Source organism: Dendrobates tinctorius, unplaced genomic scaffold (assembly GCF_039654945.1).
Source record: "Dendrobates tinctorius isolate UK_male_01 unplaced genomic scaffold, ASM3965494v1 ptg000180l, whole genome shotgun sequence".
Taxonomy (NCBI): domain Eukaryota; kingdom Metazoa; phylum Chordata; class Amphibia; order Anura; family Dendrobatidae; genus Dendrobates; species Dendrobates tinctorius.
The window spans coordinates 2,898,088-2,921,129 of record NW_027361847.1 but is presented as its reverse complement, the minus strand read 5'-3'; the positions used below and the strand labels follow the sequence as shown (position 1 = coordinate 2,921,129).

The 23,042-nt window shown below is 44.4% G+C and overlaps 1 pseudogene; it reads right to left on the bottom strand.

Moving 5' to 3' along the window:
- Positions 1 to 23,042, bottom strand: part of LOC141054909 (uncharacterized) — a 116,035-nt pseudogene that overhangs the window by 77,220 nt on the left and 15,773 nt on the right.

The window sequence follows — 23,042 nt, the reverse complement described above, 5'->3', positions numbered from 1 at the left end:
CATACGTTCAGGAGCACAGGAAGAGACAGAGAGAAAGCTCATGCTTGCGGAGCCCCCCTTAACAAGGACATTATGATCCCCACCCTCTGCCTTTAATTACCAACTTGCATCCCTCCTTTAAGGCCCTAAACAATTTTTAATCTATGGAAAAATTGTCGGGTAACTTTACCGGTGGGTTGGGGTCCGCAAGAGATACATCAGTGGGGCCCCCCTCCCGGAATCCCAACGGAACAGACCCCTGTAGAGCGTCTGCCACATCTCTCTGCACCTGTTGGTGCGAATGAACCAGGCCCTGCTGCTCCATAGACAGCTTCTGCATAAGCTGGGAGAGATCATTAACCTGCTCACTGAGAGCCCATACCAGATCCATAATGTGCTAACACCCCACCACCAGGGAAAGACTCTAGGGTCAGCTATAATGTCAGGAGCACCGCACTGCACTTGCTCACTGAGCCAGTGCGCGTGTCCTGAGTAAAAACAAACTGTGCTCAATGATATCTGTGGAGCAGGGCAGCAGCGGAGAAGATTCGCGCTTCAGACAAACAGGACCTGAAGCACATGACTGCCAAGGGGCGGAGCCAGCCACAGGTCTCTCAGAGGAAGCAGGAGCAGAGAGAGATTGCTTCAGGCCAGATAGGACCTGAAGCACCTGACTGCTGGGGGCATGGCCTAAGCTCCAGACTGCTAGGAGCTGAAGGAAAACTCCTAGAAGGGTAACTATGGGACAAAGTTACCAAGGGGCATAGACAGGGACGTAAACCAGATCAGGCTGGGGTCAAAGCACGAGATAGCACGACAGTACCAAAGGATTAGATGGAGCGGATAGTCAGGATGTAGCAAGAGATCAGTAAACCAGAACGGGCAATAGACGGTACAATAGGAACAAACGGTAACGGAGTAACAATAGCCAAGCCAGGAGGACAATAGTACCAAAATGTGAGACAGAACAGGGTGAGTGGACAGACCAGGTCGTACACAGGAAGCAATCAAGCAATACAGGAAACACGCACTCCAGGGGGTCAGACACACAGTCGGAACAACAGTGTAGCTGACAGGGAATCCTAGTCAAATCCAGAGGGAAGCCAGTAAAAGTTAACCCTGAGAGAGCAGGACATTAGCCATGTCCTATACCATGACATCATGAATGTGTGGTCCTGATGTTTGCCATAGCAGTTCATGGCCAAACAGCGACCTTAGAGTCTCCCGACATTTCGGTGGTAAAAAAAAAAATTTTCATTTCTATCATACCACTTTGCATTAATTCCTGAAAATCACCAGAAGGGTTAATAAACTGACAGAAGTTTTCAATATGTCAAGGGATGCTGTTTTTAAAATGGTATCACGTTTGGGGTTTTCCATTATATACCACCCCCAAAGTAACTTCAAACCTGGATGGGTCCCTCTAAAAAATAAATTCTGTAAATTTCCTTGAAAAATGAAAAATTACTGCTACATTATTAAACCTCCTAAAAGGCTAACAAAATAAAATAGCGTTTTACAAATGGTGCTGATGTAAAGCCGACATGAGGGAACTGTTACTTATTCATGTTTTTATGTGGTATGACAATCTGGATTAATGGGATAATCAGTCAAAGTTTCAAAATTGCAATTTTTTTTTTTACATTTTTGTCAAATTTCTTAATTTTTTATAAACACAAAACATATCATATCTAAATTTACCATTATCATAAATTATAATGTGCCACGAAAAAAAATCTCAAACTCAATGGGATTTGTTGAAGCGTTCCAGAGTTATCACCACATAAAGTGACATTGGTCAGAAGTGATAAAATTGACCCCCGTCACTAGGGATGAAATGCAGTAACAGGCGAGAAAAAGATCAAATCTACACTCACCCAGCCCAATATATTTTTTTTTTTTTTCCAAATTTTAGATTTTTTTCACCACTTAAATGAAAAAGGACCTAGACATGTTTGGTGTCTGCGAACTCATAATGACCTGGAGAATCATAGCGGCTGGTCTGGTCAGTTTTAGCATTTAGGGAACATGCTAAAAAAAAATAAAAACCAAAAAGCAATTGGTGAATTGCACTTTTTTTTTTTAAATTTCATCGCACTTCGTATTTTTCCCGTTTTACAATATGGTAAAACTAATGACGTAGTTCAAAAGTAAAACTCATATTGCAAATAACAAGCCCTCACATGGACATATTGACCCCCCCCAAAAAAAAAGTTATGGCTCTGGGAACACAAAAAATTGAAACGCAAAAACGAAAAACTCCAAGGTCTTGAAGGGGTTACACAATTTCTGCTGAACGTGGCTATACCCCATATGTGTCTGTACAGTACTGCTCAGCCACATGGCGAGGCTCAAGAGGGAAGAAGAGCTACTTGACTTTCGGAAAACAAATTTTCGTAGAATAGTTTGAAGACTCCACATACAGAGCCCATAAGTGGCAAAAGAAGAGAATCCCCCCTCAAAAATTACACCACTCTGGGTATTTATCTTCAGGTGTGGTGACGATTTTTACTCCATGTGTGTTTTCCAGATGCAAGCAGCAATGGATGTTGCTAAATGAAAATATGCCATTGTAGTGCCCATACATTCTAGTACTTGGTACATTGTAGTGCCCAGTACATTGTGGTGTCCAGTACATAGTAGTGACCAGTACGTTGTAGCGCTCATATATTACTCCCAGCTCATGATCCTGGAGACATGCACCCCGTATATTAAGTGGGCTCTTATCGCTACAGTGATGCCAAACATGTGGACACTAACTGTGGTTTAGGCACACTGTGGGGCTCAGGAGGAGGGGTACTTGGAAGCACAGATTTTGCTGGATTTCTTTTGGTGGGAGCCACGTCACTTTACCAGAGCCTTGGTGCTACCAGTAATGTGGACACCCCCAATATTTCTGTTAACAGATGAGGAACCTGAGTGGGGGCTTGTTTTTTATGGTTGAGTAGAAGCTTTTATTGGTGGCATTTTCGGGTAAAGAATGTTTAGGATGGCATTTATCCTGCGAGGCTCTACGCTGAGCACTTACATCGGAGTTTCCATCTAAATCTATAAAATATGTGATTCAGATGACATCCCCGAGAGATCCATTCACTATAATGAGGCAGCAGAGTTACTGTGGACTCTGTTCACTGGTGTCCTTCTTTTCAGAGGTGCACAACACTGGTTGCCCGTGCTTTTATGTAAGCCTAAAAAGATAGACACCGTCGGATCATAGGACAGACGGCGTCCACAGTGCCTCCATCTGCCTCAATATCTTCCGGCAGAGGTTCTGTCTGAACCACAAGCTCAGGTCATTTATATGGCAGCACAGGACTTGTGTAAGAAAATATGTAAGTAAAGGATTTTAAGTAATATTAAAAAAGGTATCATCAGGAAAATTAAAAATGTGCTTTGTAAATCATTAAGGTGGTGTGAAGACGGCCCCATTATTCATCGGTGCACCGCCAGAGTCTGTACAGAAACAGCTGCGCCATCACCGGACATTTCTGCTGTGATGTGGACAGGTGGACAGTCTCACTGCACAGAAGACTTTTACACGATATCACACACCAGTCATCATCGTCACACGTCGGTCATTATTACATACCTGTGGAAACATCTACCAGAATCTCCTCCTTCCCGTCACTCACATACGGCTGTTCCCCCCTCGTCATCGCTTCTTCTTCTGTCTCATCCTTCACTTTATTCTTAGTCGGATCTTCCTCCTGATATATCAGATGTAACAATCAGCACAATACAAAAAACCACCAAAATCTGTGACACCTATGACCTCGATCAGAAATGTCCCCCCATATACAGATCCGGTACAGGGCTCAGCGTCATCTACCTGATGATCCTCCGGGATGGTGTGATTCTCCTCTGGACAGTCCTGGGAATACAGAGGACGGGGACATCTCTCTGGTGGATTTCTTTCCATGAGTTCATCTGTAGAAAATACACAGTAACAAAATACAATGGCATATAAAAGTTTGGGCATCCCTGGACAAAATTACTGTTATTGTGGACAGTTAAGCAAAGGCAAAAAATATATATATTTTCATATTTCAGATTTTAAAAAGGAAAAGGGAAAAATACTAATGTTTGGGCACCCTGCATGGTTGGTACCTAGTAGCGGTCCCTTTTGTAAGTATCACAGCTTGTAAACGCTTTTTGTAGTCAGATGAGAGTCTTTCAATTCTTGTTTGAGGGATTTTTATCCATTCTTCCCTGGAGAATTCCTCCAGTTCTGTGAGATTCCTGGGTCGTCTTTTATCGGCTGCTATTTTGAGGTCTCGCCACAGATTTTCAATGATGTTCAGATCAGAGGACTGTGAGGGCCATTGTAAAACCTTCAGTTTGCACCTCTTGAGGTCGTCTATTGTGGATTGTGACGTGTGTTTAGGACCATCATCCATTTATAGAAGCCATCCTCTTTCTCTTTTCACCTTCATCTATTTTACAGATGGTGCTATGTTTGCAGCAAAAATTGGTTGAAGTTTCATTGAATCCATTCTTCCCTCTACCTGTGAAATGTTCCCCACGCCATTGGGTGCAACACAACACCAAAGCATGATTGATCCACCCCCATGCTTAATTTTTGGCTGAGATGTTCTTTTCCTCAAATTCTGTGCCCTTTTTGTCACAATTTTGTTGTCAGATTACCCTAGGCCAGGGGGTCCTTCCCGGTCCCCAACGACTGGCACCCTAGCTGTCACTCCATGCTCACCCGGGACCGGAACTCCGCTCCTGTCGTTACCACTACCGATGCCGTGGCCGCTCCGGGGGTCTCGTCGGGTGCGCACACGCACCTCTCGTGCTTGATCCTATGGCTGTACGGCTTTGTCAAGCGCGCATGCACTAAACTCTCTGTCCTGACTGCAGTCGCGCTATCCCTGTCATCTCTATGGTCCCGGAGGACCTGACCCGGAAGTCCCAGCGCTCATGCCCTACATCAGGCTGCCTCTTCCTATGGGAGGCACCTGATTATTGTTGTGCTTCCTAGCTAGACCTGCTTGGTCACCTGCTTGTCCGCTCTCTGTACTCAGGTCCCCTGCCCTGTGCTTTGCCGTGCTTCTCAGCACACGCTCTGCCTCTGCCCTGTGCTCTGCCGTGCTTCTCAGCACACACTCTGCTTCTGCCTTGTGCTCTGCCGTGCTTCTCAGCACACGCTGTTTCTACACTGTGCCCTACCGTGCAGCCTAGCACTCACTCTGCTTTGCCTTGTACTCAGGCGTGCACCTTACTTTGTCTCTTACCCGAGCGTGCCTCTCTGTGCACGCTATACGCACTCCTGTACCCAGCATGCCTCCGTATACATGCCCTGTACTGTCCAGAACACTGAGTGCCCCTGTATACACCCCCTGTACTGTCCTGAACCCTGCGTACCTCCGTGTACTCGCCTTGCACAATCCTATTCCCAGCGTGTCCCTGTGTCCACACTTTGCACACTACTGTATCCTGCCAAGGAATTAAGCAAAATGGCTACCAATGTAAAGTATTGTAGGAAAGCAGGGTAGGATTAATAAAATATTACTTTTAATAGTTAATGCTAAAACTAGAGCCCTTTATGTTGTAGCTTTAACCCTTAGACCAATCCAAAGGGCAAAAAAATAATAAGCAGTTAGCTATTATTCAATATAATTCCTATTTTGCATGTTTTCTATCAGAAAGGAAATGAATTACACCCCAGAGCAGTGAAGGAGATAGCAGAAGAAATTTTTGAATCACTCTCCATAATCTTTGAAAAGTCTTGGAGAACAGGAGCAGTACCAGAAGGGCAGAAGTCAAAAAAGGGCAAGAAGGTGGACCCAGGGAACTATAGGCCGGTGAATCTGACTTCTATACCAGGAAAGATCTTTGAACAAATTATTAAACAGTCATGTCAGACTAACTTAATTTCCTTCTATGACAGAATCACTGATTGGGTGGATCATGGAAATGCTGTAGATATAGTATATCTTGACTTCTTCAAAGCATTTGACAAAGTATCTCACACAATCCTTACTAAAAAAAATGACTAGGTATGGAATGGACAAAGTAACTGTTAGGTGGATTCATAACTGGCTTAGTGATCAGACCCAAAGAGTGGTCGTAAATGGCTGCACATCCAGCTGGAAGAATGTCTCAAGTGGGGTACCACAGGGCTCTGTCCTGGGCCCTGTATTGTTCAACATCTTTATCAATGATTTAGATGAAGGAATTGAGGATAAACTGATTAAATTTGCTGAAGACACAAAGCTAGGAGGGATAGCTAATACTAGAGAAGAGAGAGAGAGGATTCAAAAAGATATAAATAAACTGGAGCAGTGGGCAGCAACTGACAGAATGGCTTTTAACAGGGAAAAAGTACAACATCTGGGCAATAAAAATGAAAAAAAGCATATACAGAATGGGAAGAATAGGGCTAAGCAACAGCACATGTGAAAAAGACTTGGGTATACTAATAGATCACAGACTGAACATGAATCAACAGTGTGATGCAGCAGCAAAAAAGGCAAATGCAAATCTAGGATGTATTAACAGAAGCATACAGTCTAGATCATGTGAAGTCATTATTTCCCTCTACTCCTCTTTGGTCAGACCTCATCTGGAATACTGTGTCCAGTTTTGGGCACCACATTTTAAAAAAGACATCAACAAACTGGAGCATGTTGAGAGAAGACCGACCAGAATGGTGACCGGTCTGCAAACCATGTCCTTGCTTGATGTTCACTTTCAACTTAGACATAAATTCACAGGTATGAACAATTTACCTAAAGAAAAGATTTATAAGGATTGGTGTAGATGCAAAACATCTTTTCAAGGTATCAAAATCCCTTTCCTGATCACATCTGTCAAAGGTTTGGCCATCACCAAAAAACTTTGATGAACTTTCGGTAGTAGTTGTAACGCCGCTGTGTTTGGACCTTGTTTCACAGCGTTACTCTGCATATCTCTGCTTTAACCCTTCTCTCCTTTCCCGCCAATGAGCTGGAGTGCTGTTGTCAGTTACCTGTGTGAATGCTGCTCAGTTCCCAGTCCCACTGCGTAGCCGTACATGCGTGTGTGGCTACGCTGCTCTGCATGACCACCGCTGGTGCAGTCCCTGGCTGCCGCTGTGGAAAGCTACCCGTGGGTTAATGGGTCCTCTGCACTGTGTATGGCTTACCACGCATGTTCAGGCTTGCAGCTCTCGCCAGGTGTCCTTTTGCATTGCTGATTTCTGTCTGGCTTTGCTTAGGGTGCGCGCAGCCACACCTCACCTGCTTTTATGAGGAATTGGTGTGTGCTAGAATTGCTGCTCCAGTCTATCGCTGTGAGGCAGCTCCTATATAACGTTGCCTCCCCTTTGGGGCGTTGCCAGAGCCTCGCATTGAGTTCCTGAACCTAGCCATGTGAGTTTGTGTGTTCAGCTCCTGCTCTGATTCTGATCAGTTCTGGGGGAGCTATTGCTCTTTGTCCCTGTGTGAACTATGTCTTGTATCTCCGACAGCTCTGGGGGCAGAATACCCAGATCGCCTTTCCTGGAGGCTGCATATCCAGACCTGTCCATGTTGTGTCTTGTTTCCTGAATCCTTGATCCTGGATCTGTCCTGCCCGTCCAGTCTGTGTTCCTGATGTCCTGCCTGAGTCCGGATGTCTGTCCGCGTTCTAATGAAAAATGAGGATGAATTAACTCATGGAGATCAACATCCAACACTGCGGAGACACCATCACGTTTATCAACGCAGTGATTCTAGAGCAATGCCCTCATCCCTTATGGGAAATATGTAAACATATGCAAAACACAAGCCGCGGAGACACCATCACATGTTTCTCAACGCAAGCAATGACTAGCCAGGTCTTTCCCCGGGAAGGAACAACCACCGGAAGGGCAGTCTCCAATGAAGGAAACCACCTATGCCAAAATATGGTATCCATCCACAGACAGCTGTTTCGGGGTATTGCCCCTCATCAGTGTGGAGTAGGAAACTGGCCAGTAGGAGCAATGCCTAGTAGAAGACTGTGAAAAGGAAACTGGCCAGTAGGAGCAATGCCTAGTCCGTGTTCTAATGACCAGCCTATGCCCGGTGCTGCAGCGCCAACATTCCTGGACCTGTGCTATCCGAGTCCTGTTCTGATGTCCTGCCGGTTCCCTGGGGTCTTACCCGTGATGGCTCCTGCCGTTGTCTGAAGGCTGCCTGAGGTTGGTATCTGATGCTCTCCTGCTGTGCCAGTGCTATGCCTGAGGCCTGATAGAGAGGCAATCCTAGTATGCCCGAGCCAGTTAGCCCTGGGTTGCATTTATCCATGATGACCCTAGCCATCATCTGAAGTCTGTCCGAGGTCGGTGTCTGATGTTCTCCTGCTGAGCCTGTGCTACGCCCGAGGCCCGAGAGAGAGGCCATCCTAGTCATCCTAGTAGGCCCGTGCCAGACAATCCTGGACTGCGTCAACCCATGATGACCTCTTGCTTCGCCTGTCAACCTGAGATGTGTTTCCTTCATGATGTGCTTATTCCGGAACCTGGTGTGTCATGAACTCATTTTCTGCTCCACCAGTTGAGAGTTCCCCTTCCGTTCTCCCTCTGGTGGTGACAGAAGGTAGTGCGGTTGGTTTAATTGGTAGTGATCTGCCACCTGATGAGGAAGATAACGATTGGATCTCTGGAGTATCAGACTGGATATAAGACAGCCGACGCCCTATCCGGGTGCTGGTGATTCAGTCTGCTTCTGAGGTCCTGGACTTCAGCTCTCTTCCAGTCTTCTCAAGTTAAGTTTGTTTTTTGCTATTGTTCACACTTGCGCTTGTTGGTCAATTCAGTTTTTTGAGTAATCAGTCTGCCCCTGCTGGGGCTATGCTGAAATTCCACTCCTATTAATCAGTATTTGCCAATCTGCTTTTTGTCCCTTATTAGATTGGCCTCTTTTTTGCTCTGTCTCAGAATATTTCAGAGTGCTGAAATAGGTTTTGAAGTCTAGTGACTTCAGGGTTAATTTCGCTATCAGAAGTGTTGGACAATATTTTTGTAGGGTTTTTTTTGGCAGATTGCAGACAGTGTCTTTCCTTTTCTGTCCTTTTTAGTTAGCCGGGTCCCATCGTTTGCTCAGCCTATTTTCCTGCCTTTGTTTGTATTTTCTTCTTGTTTCACCGTCAATACATGTGGGTGGCTGTCTTTCCTTTGCGGTCTGCTCTGGGGCAGTTTTCCTCTTTTCCTGCTTTAGTCTTATGTAGTTCTCCGGTTGTGACGAGGCGTCTAGGACCAACGTAGGTACGCTCCACGGCTGCTGCTAGTTGTGCGGTTAAGATCAGGGATCTGCAATCTGCATAGCTACCAACTTCTCTGGTTTTCTGAGACTTAGCTTGTTGTCTTTTTTTTCCTCCTCGGTTTCCCATTCATAACACTGGTGTTTCTACGTCTTTGCTTTATTTCAGTAAACTTTATTTTTCTTTATACCTGAAGTTGTACGGTGTTTGTTAGTCCTGCACATGGCCATCTTGTCCACAAGCTCAGCTGCCAAAGACCCAGTTCGCTACCTTTCCCTTGTCTGGGTAGGCCCGGGTCCCCCCTGTGGTCTAGTGGGTCTACATTCCACGATCACCTGGGACGCATACCCCGTTGTCGTTATAGTTCAATGACACGGGAGCGTTGGCTGGGTAGGCCACGCTGCGTCCGCGATCGTAACAGTAGTTGGCGAAACCCAAGAACCTTTGTAAGGCTTTGAGGACCTCAGGACAATCCCAATACGGTACCTCCTGGACATTTTCCAGATCCATGTGAAAACCAGTGGACGATAAAAAATAACCCATAAAAGGGATCTCCTGAAACCGAGAACATGCATTTCTCCTGTTTGACAAAGCATTTATTGACTGAGTATTTGAATGACCTACCTCACATGTAACTGATGTGTCTCAAGGTCAGGTGAATAAATCAAAATATCATCAAGGTAGATCACAACAAACCTGCCTGCCAGGTGATTAAAGAGGTCATTAACAAAGTTTTGAAGGCGGCAGGTGAATTAGTCAACCCAAACGGCATCACTAGGTTCTCATAATGTCCCTCAGGTGTATTGAAGGGCGTCTTCCACTCATCCCCCTCCTTGCTGCAAATGAGATTATAAGCCCCCCTAAGGTCTAGTTTAGAAAACTATTTGTCTCCCACAATCTGATTAAACAGGTACAGGGTGAGAGAGAGAAGATATGGATCACGGACTGTGATCCAATTGACTTCGCGAAAGTCTAGGCAAGGGCGGAACCCCCCATCTATTTTCTTGACAAAGAAAAACCTTCCTGCTACGGGTGATGCAGAATGTCTGATATGATCCTTTGCCAGTCTCTCAGTGAGATAGTCCTTTATGGCCTGCCTCTCTGGTCCAGAGATGTTGTATAACCTATTCTTTGGCAGCTTAACCCTAAGAAAAAGATTAATGGGAACCTGTCACCTCGTTTTGCCGCTATAAGAAGCGGCCACTGCCTTTTGGGGCTTATCTACAGCATTCTATAATGCAGTAGATAAGCCCCCAGTCTGACCTGAATGAGAAGAAAAACAAGTTTTATTATGCTCACCCGGGGGCGGTCCGGTCCGATGGGTGTCACAGGTCCAGCGCCTCCCATCTTCATGCAATGTCATCATCCTGCTTGCGACATGCCGCGCTCCTGCGCAGACGTACTGATCTGCCCCCTTGAGGGCAGAGCAAAGTACTGCAGTGCGCAGGCGCTGAGCCTCTCTGACCTTTCCCGGCACCTGCGCACTGCAGTACTTTGCTCTGCCCCCAACAGGGCAGATCACAAAACCTGCACAGGAGCGCGGCACGAAGCAAGCAGGATGACAATGTCAGGAAACACCGCACTGTATTTACCACCTGAGTCAGTGCACGTGTCCTGAGCTGAGCTGGCAGAGCCCGGAGATTCTTGAGACGTGGTGCAGCTGCGGTGGCGAGACGTGCAAGAGGTGTACAGGACCTGAAGCATGTGACTGCCGGGGAAGTGGCTGGGGCGGAGCCTAACCTCGGAGCCCCGGAGAGCAGAGCACCGGCTAAGGAAGCCAAAAGAGGTGTCAGACAGGCACGGGTAAGACCAGAGGACGGCGCGGTTTCTGGAGGAAGAGGACAGGGACGTGGTCAACAAGTAGCCAGGGTCAGAACCAAAGAGAGAGCAGTGAGGTACCAGGCGGGAGCGATAAGACAGAAGGTCAGGGACGTAGCAAGGGTCAAACAGAGAGATACAGGAGGCACAGAATCAGAAGGCAACACTCAGAAACATAAACAGACCGGATCATTCACAAACGAGCATTCAGAAGCAAACAGTGTCCACAGATACACGGGGTCAGTAACTCAACCGAGGACAAAAGTATCACTGACAACGGACAGAGCCCAAAAGAGGCTATTTAAAGCCCTCCCACAGCCAGAGAGAGGCCAACAGCATTAACCCCTGAAGCACTAGACAAGAATTTCCATACAGACCATGACAAACAACATCACAAAGATTGATGGTCCGGACCCGAGACCCGCGACACCCATCGGACTGGACCGCCTCCGGGTGAGTATAATAAAACTTCTTTTTCTTCTCTTTCAGGTCGGATTGGGGGCTTATCTACAGCATTACAGAATGCTGTAGATAAGCCCCGAAAGGCAGTGGCCGCAGCTTATAGCGGCAAAACGAGGTGACAAGTTCCCTTTAACAGCGCAATCACAAGGACGATGTGTAGGGAGATCCTGACACCCCGGTTCTGAAAACACATCCCTGAAGTCAGACATGTATTCAGGCAGAGATTGGGTACTCACCCTGGCTAGCAGGGAGGCCAAGCAGTGTTCTTGGCAATACTCGCTCCATTTATCTACCTCCTGAGTCTGTCAGTCTACCACAGAGTTGTGTAGCAAAAGCCAAGGTAGCCCAAAAACCACAGGAGACGGCAAGCCCTCTAGCACATAACAGTCTATAGATTCAGAGTGCATGGCCCCGACCTGTAAATGCAACATAAGAATGAACTGAGTAAAATACCACCGGCTCAAGGGTGCAGAGACAATAGCGATAATGGGTATGGATTTAAATAATACTTGGGGTTTGAGGCCTTGGGACGAACCTGGCATAGATCAAATAAAACCGCGTTTCACTGTCCAGAATGGAGAAATTACCACCTTTTCTTTGCAGAGAAAAATCTCGGCCAGTAGACAAAATTACACACCCGGGCTCCTTAGCTTTCCGCCAGCTGTTTACAGGGGGATGAGGAAGGAAAAAGTACCCACAATATGACCCTTTCCACCAAAAAACACAACACTCCTCCTTTATGCTGAACTACTATTGAACCCACAGAATGTGCCGCTCCACCCAACTGCATGGGATCCACGGTAAACTCAGACTCAGGTTATAGAGACATGGCGGCATCCAGGGAGACTGGAGTCTCATGCAGGGCAAAGGCAGACTTTACCCTTACCGATAACCCTTGAATTAACTGGCTATGGAGTGCGTTGTCGCGTTCAACCTACATATGACCCAGCGCCCGAAAAAATTCCTCAAACATCTATAGTGACAGTTGCTCAGAAGAGAAAATGCCCTGGCTTGGGGGTCCGTCCTGAAAGAGCGAAATTGCGATCTCCACCCATTGTTCCTCACCAGACCAGAGGAGTGAGGATACAAGTTAAAGTATAGTTTATAGGCTTCCATGAATGCAACCAACTTTTCACACCCCTCAGAGACCCTGTCAGGCAAAAGTGACCTTGGGCTCTACCAGGGTTGTCTGGGAGTCGCAGTCCCCAAACCGGACATGTTTAGGTGTTGCAAAACAACAGAGCGAAGATCTGCAACCTATAGACTGAGTTGCTGCAGTTGCCCATCCAGAGCAGTAATATGGTCTATGAGGGATCAAAAATAGTATGGCCAGTGTTACTGTCACTAGTCTGTTATCTGATAACTCGGGGCCCCCACTCTGTCCCTAACGCTAGGGGCGCCCTAGCTATCACTGCTCCCCAAGTTACTTCTGATGGTGAAGATGTAGGGGCCACATACCTTGCTGCACTCCTGAATCAGTCTTTACCTGTCCCCTCCTGCTCCACCTCCCATGGAAGTGGGGAAGAATAGTGTAAGCATATACACAAACCAGAAAAACAAGGAAGGACGTTAAGGGATAAATAAAAATACCAAACATACAAAATATGCACTCACAGGAAACAGAGGGAGACACTGGAGGGATTTGGACGGTAAAAATAGGACTGGAAGGGGGCTATGCACACAACCGAAACACCAGGCAACAGTCACAGAACTCTCCTAAACCCCTCTACCAAACACAGAATCCTCCACTCCTCACCAGGAAGCACAAGACTTAATGATGGCTATCCATATTGCCAGAGGCGAGAATATATAGGAGAGGCCAGAGGCCGATACAGCACAGCTGAAATCCTCCAAGCAGGAAGCTACAGATAATAGCGACAAGCTAAACCGTTTAACCCCTGCATTGCTGACAGAAACCTGCACCATTTAATATGAAGAAAAAGTGTTTCTATTTAGTGCAGGAGTGCATCAACTTACACTGGGTGCAGAATTATTGGGCAAATGAGTATTTTGATCACGTCATCCTTTTTATACATGTTGTCCTACTGCAAGCTGTATAGGCTTGAAATCCAACTGCCAATTATGTAAATCAGGTGATTTACATCTCTGTAATGAGGAGGGGTGTGGTCTAATGACATCAACACCCTATATAAGGTGTGCTTAATTATTAGGCAACTTCCTTTCCTTTGGCAAAATGGGTCAGAAGAAAGATTTGACGGACTGAAAAGTCAAAAATTGTGCGATGTCTTGCAGAGGGATGCAGCAGTCTTGAAATTGCCAAACGTTTGAAGCGTGATCACTGAACAATCAAGCGTTTAATGGCAAATATCCAACAGGGTCGCAAGAAGCGTGTTGATAAAAAAAAGGCACAAAATAACTGCCATGAATTGAGGAAAATCAAGCGTGACGCTGCCAAGATGCCATTTGCCACCAGTTTTGCCATATTTCAGAGCTGCAACGTTACTGGAGTATCAAAAAGCACAAGGTGTGCCATATTCAGGGACATGGCCAAGGTAAGGAAGGCTGAAAAACGACCACCTTTCAACAAGAAACATAAGATAAAACGTCAAGACTGGGCCAAGAAATATCTTAAGACTGATTTTTCTAAGGTTTTATGGAGTGATGAAATGAGTGTGACTCTTGATGGGCCAAGATGGATGTGCCTGAGGCTGGATTAGTAAAGGGCAGAGAGCTCCACTCCAACTCAGACGCCAGCAAGGTGGAGGTGGGGTACTGGTATGGACTTGTATCATCAAACACGAACTTGTGGGACCTTTTCGGGTTGAGGATGGAGTGAAGCTCAAATCCCAGACCTACTGCCAGTTTCTGGAAGACACCTTCTTCAAGCAGTGGTACAGGAAGAAGTCGGTATCGTTCAAGAAAAACATGATTTTCATGCAGGACAATGCTCCATCACATGCATCCAAATACTCCACAGCGTGGCTGGCCAGTAAAGGTCTAAAAGAAGCAAAAATAATGACATGGCCCCCTTGTTCACCTGATCTGAACCCCATAGAGAACCTGTGGTCCCTCATAAAATGTGAGATCTACAGGGAGGGAAAACAGTACACCTCTCGGAACAGTGTCTGGGAGGCTGTGGTGGCTGCAGCACGCAATGTTGATCGTAAACAGATCAAGCAACTGACAGACTCTATGGATGGAAGGAAGGTGAGTGTCATCGTAAAGAAAGGTGGCTATGTTGGTCACTGATATATTTATTTTTTTTCTGAATGTCAGAAATGTTTATTTCTAAATTTTGTGTTGTTCTATTGGTTTACCTGGTGAAAATAAACAAGTGAGATGGGTATATATTTGGTTTTTATTAAGTTGCCTAATAATTCTGCACAGTAATAGTGACCTGCACAAACAGATATCCTCCTAAGATAGCCAAATCTAAAAAAAAAAAAAACAAAAAACACTTGGAGTTCCAAAAATATTAAGCTTTGATATTTATGAGTCTTTTGGGTTGATTGAGAACATAGTTGTTCAATAATAAAAAGAATCCTCTCAAATACAACTTGCCTAATAATTCTGCACGCAGTGTAGATGCTGTGGTCTCCTGGCTCCTCTCTGATGTGGTAAACCTGTGACACTTTTCGCCACACATACCTTGGATCATTGTGGCCAAAGAGTTCTATGTTAGACTCATCGGTTCCATGACAATTGTGTACAAGATAATTGTGTACGGACAATTGTGTACAGAAAATTGTGTACAGGCCAATTGTGTCCAAGGACAATTGTGTACAAGGACAATTGTGTACAGGGCAATCGCCTCGTACACAATTGCCTTGTACACAATTGTCATTGTACACAATTGGCCTGTACACAATTGTCTGTACACAATAGTCCGTACACAATTATCTTGTACACAATTGTCCTGTCACCAGACTCATCAGTCCACAGGACTTGTTTCCAAAATGTATCAGGCTTGTTTAGATGTGCTTTTGCATACTTCTGACTCTAAAATGTATGGGGAGGATGCAGGAGAGGTTTTCTTCTAATGACTCTTCCATGAAGGCCATATTTGTACAGGTGTCTCTGAACAGTAGAACATTGTACCACAACTCCAGAGACTGCTATATCTTTCCAAAGGTCTTTTGCAGTCAAGCAGGGAGTTCTGATTTGCCTCTCTAGCAATCCTACAAGCAGCTATCACTGAAATTTTGCTTGGTCTTCCAGACTTTATCTTGACCTCCATTGTTCCTGATAACCTGCTTAGTGGGTCTCCACCATTTTCAAGTTCAGCATGCTAAACAACTACTTACAAAAACCCAAAGCTGCTGTTTTTTGGCACAAGGTTAGAGGATAGGGTTTAAATAAGAATCATACAAAAAGAAAAAGGAAACTATATGCCATAAAATCAATAATGTTTTATTATAAATTATTAAAAATGCATTGCAATACAATGCGGTATATGCGGGAGCAAATACATGCAAAAAACGACAGAAAGGCCTATAAACCAGGTACAATGAGGCTCAAGTATGAAAGTAATGTATAGCGGTACAAATCCTACAATCAATTTATTATAGCAAGCCAGTATAAGCCGAGATCGTATAATAACAATGTGTATAATGCAGACAGCAACAAAAAGGATAAAAAGATCCAAATAGCAAATATATATATATATATATATATATATATATATATACATATACATACATACAGTGGGGAAAAAAAGTATTTAGTCAGTCAGCAATAGTGCAAGTTCCACCACTTAAAAAGATGAGAGGCGTCTGTAATTTACATCATAGGTAGACCTCAACTATGGGAGACAAACTGAGAAAAAAAAATCCAGAAAATCACATTGTCTGTTTTTTTTTCATTTTATTTGCATATTATGGTGGAAAATAAGTATTTGGTCAGAAACAAGCAATCAAGATTTCTGGCTCTCACAGACCTGTAACTTCTTCTTTAAGAGTCTCCTCTTTCATATATATATGCCAGATCAAAAGTATAATATAGTGGAACAAGTATGCTATAAAGTTAAGCATAGTGCTGTCATAAAAGCACACAAACTATTTGCACAAAGTGATATAGCATAAAGTGAACCAAAGTTGGGAGGGAAAGGGTTAAGAGTTACTGCTGCTCAGGCAAATACTGTACCTGGATGGCCGTGGCACCCCTGACGCGCGTTTCGTGGTTAGGCTTTTTCTCAAGGGAATGTGCGTGTATGAATGCTCTTAAAAAAATGTATTTATAGAACGCCTGTACTGCCGGTCACAGCGGTTGGATAATGGCGCTTCCGTCGGCGATCTCTGTGTGATGTCAGCCCAGCTCAGCGTCACATGACGCCCAGACAGCTCCCAGCCCGACGCGTCAGAGCAAGGAGGCGGCATGGGCGGCAGTGGAAACGCGTCGCTATGCCAACACCAGAAACAGGAAGACAGCAAGGAGCGCTCATCGCTGTGATCAACAGAGAAAGTATTTGCCTGCAGCAGTGTGGTAAAAGAGAGCGGGACATAGGAGATTAAATAAAAAAAAGAAAGAAAAATTATAAAATATGTAAAGTGCATTAGTGTATGCCATATTTAATTATATAATAATGTGTGCTGAATGCATTATTAACAATAGACAAAACGTGCTCTATACAATTATATAATATTGTGTAGTAAGCGCATTATCAGCAGCACTCAGAAAAACGAACATTAAAGTAGTGAGGATAGTAGTTTTAAATAAAAAGAGCCTGGATAAAATGGATGCTGAAATAGAGTGCACCCGTCTTAAATCGCAGCAAAGCCTCTCCGTCACAGAGATGGAGATTTTAAATAAGGATATTGATTCCCAATCACTTATCTGGGAAAAAGAAATTAAGGAGACTAAAGCCCGGAAGTTTCGGAGAGATCTGTTAGATTTTAAACATGGCACTGTTTATAAATGGCAATCAGTGACTAACAGTGAACATAGTGTATCTAGATCTGTCTCCCTATCTCTCTATCATCGAGGGAAGATGATGACAACCATAAAAGAGGTCACCATTTAAGAAGAAATTATGGGAGAAGGAATGACACTCCCAGAAGGAGAGAAAGGCGTTTTGATGGGCGCTCTACCACTAAATTGCAGGTGCTTAATCTCTCTGAGATTGAACTTACTCCATGGCAAATAGAGGTGTTAAGGTGCTTCCTCTTTTAATTCTTTTTTTAGCGGTAAAAGATTTGCAGCTATTCGCCCGTAAATTAGTCCTAAAAAAGTTACATGACAAAACCAATACAGAAGATTGTTGGACTGAACAGGAATTGCAGGCTATTGTCACTCTGGAGGATCTTCAGGATGAACAAAAAGAAAATTTCCAGGTAGGTAAGTTTATTCCACCTATTCCAAAGAAATTTCCCCCATTACATCTATACCCTAACATCGACATATTTGTGAAACTGGTAACACAGGCTTTTGAAAACATCCCTAGCAGGATAACGAATGACAATCTTACTATTGAACAAAGAGCAGCCCTTAGGGAATTAAAAAACCTTAAGGAGGTTGATAAAGGAGGCATCGTGGTGATTTGGCCAAGCAGGATGTATGAGGAGGCATTTCGCCAATTAAAAGACACGAGATGTTATCAGAAACTTACTTTCAATCCCACTTCCAAATTTCAAGGGGAATTACAAACTATCCTAGACGTAGCTGTCACGTGGACCCGTCCTGTGTGACGCGTCCAGCAGGACGGTAACTAAAAACAACAAGACAAGCGGAAAAGGGAAACAGTTACAACGGTGGGCCCTGCGATAGGGAAAGGGGACGTGGAGACCTCCTGCACTCCCCTGAGTCAGTGTCCCTAACGCTCCTAACGTTCCCTATGCCGGTCCCGCACCGGGCACCGATCAGGAACCTGTCGCCCTAGCACACCCTACACCTATCCCTTGCTAGGGAGCTGGATGGCGCAGACACTGGCCCCACCGCTGTACAAATACTAAGGAAAAACACAAACAGGGAAACACCACTTAGCTTTACTCTGTTGCACTTGCTCCTGGCAACAGAGTGCACCACCAGAATGCAGCTCTCCTCCTGAATCGCTGCCACCAAGCTCTGTCAGAGCTACAAGGAAATCCCCTATGACTCCTTCCAAACCAGGGCTAAGACAGTGTTGCAAGGAACGCTCTCCAGCTCCTTCTTCCACCAAGGATGGTTGAAATGAACACTATCACCAACACTGATTGCAACACCTGTGACTCTTTTATAGCAGAGCCAGCAATCACACCTGCATTATAATCATGTGCACTAAAGAAACTAGAGTGCAATGGGGCTCACCACCACCGGGGGCAAACTAGAACAAACGACACCACAGTGCAATAATGCTAATGGCCACGGGGGCAAAAACCAACCTTAAGCACAAGCTTAGAAAAAAAAAAAAAAGGTTACCTGTGCTTTTTATAGTCCTGATCCAGCATGGATCATGACAAAAGCCTGTTGTGAACTCATTTTCTGGTTTACCTCTGGCTTCTGGTGAGGGTGGTGGAGCTGGCTGTGTTGACAGAGGAGTCGTGAGTTGTCCATCCGGGCTCCCTCTGGTGGTGACAGCAGGTAATGAAGCTGATCTAAATGGCAGAGACCTGCCACCTGAGGAGGAGGACTGTTATGAGCTCATTTTCTGCTCCACCAGTTGAGAGTTCCCCTTCCGTTTTCCCTCTGGTGGTGACAGGAGGTAGTGAGGTTGGTTTAAGTTGTAGTGATCTGCCACCTGGTGAGGAAGATAACGATTGGATCTCTGGAGTATCAGACTGGATATAAGACAGCCGACACCCTATCCTAGTGCTGGTGATTCAGTCTGCTTCTCAGGTCTAGGACTCAGCTCTGTTCCAGTCTTCTCAAGATATGTTTGTTTTTTGCTAATGTTCACACTTGCTCTTGTTGGTCTTTTCAGTTTTTTGTGTGGTCAGCCAGCCAGGCTGGGCTGTGCTGAATTTCCACTCTTATTTGCCAAATTGCCTTTTTTTTTTGCCCCTTATTAGATTGGTCTCTTTTTTCTCTGTCTCAGAATATTTCAGAGTGCTGATATAGTGGGAGACGTCTAGTGACTTCAGGGTTAATTTTGCTATCAGTTGTGTTGGACATTTTGTAGGGTTTTTTGGCAGACTGCAGACAGTGTCTTTCCTTTCCTGTCCTTTCTAGTTAGTTTGGCCCCATCGTTTGCTCAGCCTATTTTCCTGCCTTTGTGTTTTCATCTTGCTTCACCGTCAATACATGTGGGGGACTGTTTCTCCTTTGGGGTCTGCTCTGGGGCAGTTAGTTTTCCTCTTTTCCTGCTTTAGGCTTTAGTTCTCCGGTTGTGACGTGGCGTCTAGGTCCACCGTAGGAACGCTCCACGACTGCTGCTAGTTGCGTGTTAGGATCAGGGGTCTGCAGTCTGCATAGTTACCAACCTCTTTGGTTTTCTGAGACTTGGCTTGTGTTGTTTTTTATTTCCTCCTCGGCTACCCTTTCATAACAGAGGACTGGATTTAAGACAGCCGACTTCCTAATTTTGTGCTGGTGATTTTTCCTGCCGAGGCTCTGGTTTCCAGATCTGTTCCTGCCTTCTCAAGCTAAGTGTGCTCTGCTATATTTTCTCATGAGATTTGGTCTGGTTTACTCAGTTTTTGTGGTTAGCAAGCCCCTGCTGGGGCTGTGCTGAATTTCCATTCTTATGTCTCTGTTTATGCCAGTTTGCTTTTTGTCCCTGATCAGATTGGTCTCTTTTTGCTCTGTCTTCAGAATATAGCAGAGTGCTGATATAGGGATTTGAAGTCTAGTGACTTCAGGGTTTTTGTTATCAGAAAGTGATGGACATTTTTTGGCAGGGTTTTGTGCGTGATTGCAGACAGCATCTTTCCCTTCCTGTCGTTTCTAGTTAGTGTGGGCCCCATCGTTTGCTCAGCCTATTTATCTGTGTTTGTGTTTTCATCTTGTCTCACCGACAATACATGGGGGCTGTCTATTGCTTTGGGGTATGCTCTGGGGCAAGTTTAGATTTCCCCTTTTCTTGCTTTAGGCTTATTTAGTGCTCCGGCAGTGACGAGGCGTCTAGGATCATCGTAGGTACGCTCCACGGCTACTGCTAGCTGTGTGGATAGGATCAGGGGACTGCAATCCGCTTAGTTACCAACCTCTCTGGTTTTCTGGGGCTTAGCTTGTTTTTCCTCCTCGGTGACTCATTCATAACAGAAGCCTTTGATAGGGATATTATTACTAAAGATCTGCAGAAATATTTGATTCCGGAATACCCTAAAATGGCGTGAATTTATTTCACTCCAAAAATACATAAGGATTCTTTGAATCCTCCGGGCCGCCCTATTGTCTCGGGCAATGGCAATTTATGTGAGACCATTAGTAAATACTTGGATTACTATTTGAAACCATTGGTAAGCAATCTCCCATCTTAGGTCAAAGATAGTGGAGATGTGTTGAAAAAAATAGAGGGAATCCCAATAGATGATGACATGTGGTTAGTCACCATGGACGTTGAGTCCTTGTACACATATATCCAGCATGAGGACGCTATTCTGGCGGTTAAAACTTTTTTGCAATTATCGGATTATGATGCGGAATTCATAGAATTCTTGTTAACACTTCTTAGATATGCCTTGGAACACAACTATTTTACCTCCAAGGGGGGCATTTATTTGCAAAAGTAGGGAACGGCAATGGGGGCGGCATACGCATCATCGTATGCAAATTTATTTTTGGGTAAATGGGAACAATCAATCTTTTTTTCCAATCCCATAGCATACATTGAAGTAGCCCTTTTATGGGTTCGTTATATAGATGACGTTCTAGCAATCTGGAAAGGCTCTGAGCAGGATCTCCTTGCGTTTGTTGATATCTTGAATGACAACGTTTTGAATATTAAATTAACTTGCAAATACAGTCGAACAAATATTGATTTTCTGGATATATTGATTTCGAAAGGCAATAATGGTATTCTGAAAACAAATGTCTTTTGTAAAGAAACCACAGTGAATGCCATTCTGCATGCTTCCTCCTTTCATCCGCAGCCGCTGAAAAATGGAATACCTACTGGCCAATTCTTGAGGGCTAAAAGGATCTGCTCTATACAACAGGCTTTCATTGAACAGGCCGATCTTTTATCTGACCGGTTTAAGAAACGCGGTTATTCTAAGAGGAGCATAAAGAAGGGCTTTGCGAGAGCCAAAATGGCTAACAGAAATTATCTGCTACAACCTCGTGCTAAAGTTGAAGATAGATCGACGGTAAGATTCATTGCCACGTATAATCATCAGTGGATGAAAATGAGGGATATTTTAAATAAATTTTGGCCCATATTACAATCAGACCGTACTTTGGATAAATATATTCCTCTAAAACCATCTACAGTTGTGGCCAAAAGTATTGACACCCCTGCAATTCTGTCAGATAATACTCAGTTTCTTCCTGAAAATGATTGCAAACACAAATTCTTTGGTATTATTATTATCTTCATTTAATTTGTCTTAAATGAAAAAACACATAACTTACAGACGTCAACCTAATCTCAAAAATCAACTTGTGCACAGCCATTACCTGGAACCTCCGTCTGATAAAATCTTTGGATCTCATGGACCCAAATGGGGATTTTATCCCTGTGGAAAATGTATAGCTTGCCCCAACATGCAACGAGCTTCAAAATTTAATTCAAGTAATGGTAAGAAGGAATATACTATCACTCAACATACAGTCATATGTAAAAGTTTGGGCACCCCTATTAATGTTAACCTTTTTTCTTTATAACAATTTTGGTTTTTGCAACAGGTATTTCAGTTTCATATATCTAATAACTGATGGACTCAGTTATATTTCTGGATTCAAATGAGGTTTATTGTACTAACAGAAAATGTGCAATCTGCATTTAAACAAAATTTGACCGGTGCAAAAGTATGGGCACCCTTATCATTTTCTTGATTTGAACACTCCTAACTACTTTTTACTGACTTCCTGAAGCACTAAATTGGTTTTGTAACCTCATTGAGCTTTGAACTTCATAGCCAGGTGTATCAAATCATGAGAAAAGGTATTTAAGGTGGCCACTTGCAAGTAGTTCTCCTATTTGATTCTCCTATGAAGAGTGGCATCATGGGCTCCTCAAAACAACTCTCAAATGATCTGAAAACAAAGATTATTCAACATAGCTTTTCAGGGGAAGGATACAAAAAGTTGTCTCAGAGATTTAACCTGTCAGTTTCCACTGTGAGGAATATAGTAAGGAAATGGAAGAACACAGGTACAGTTCTTGTTAAGCCCAGAAGTGGCAGGCCAAGAAAAATATCAGAAAGGCAGAGAAGAAGAATGGTGAGAACAGTCAAGGACAATCCACAGACCACCTCCAAAGACCTGCAGCCTCATCTTGCTGCAGATGGTGTCACTGTGCATCGGTCAACAATACAGCGCATGCATAACGCCTTTTTGTATGACCAAACAACTCAATCTTTGTTTCATCAGTCCACAGGACCTTCTTCCAAAATGTAACTGGCTTGTCCAAATGTGCTTTTGCAGACCTCAGGCGACTCTGTTTGTGGCGTGCTTGCAGAAACGGCTTCTTTCGCATCACTCTCCCATACAGCTTCTCCTTGTGCAAAGTGCGCTGTATTGTTGACCGATGCACAGTGACA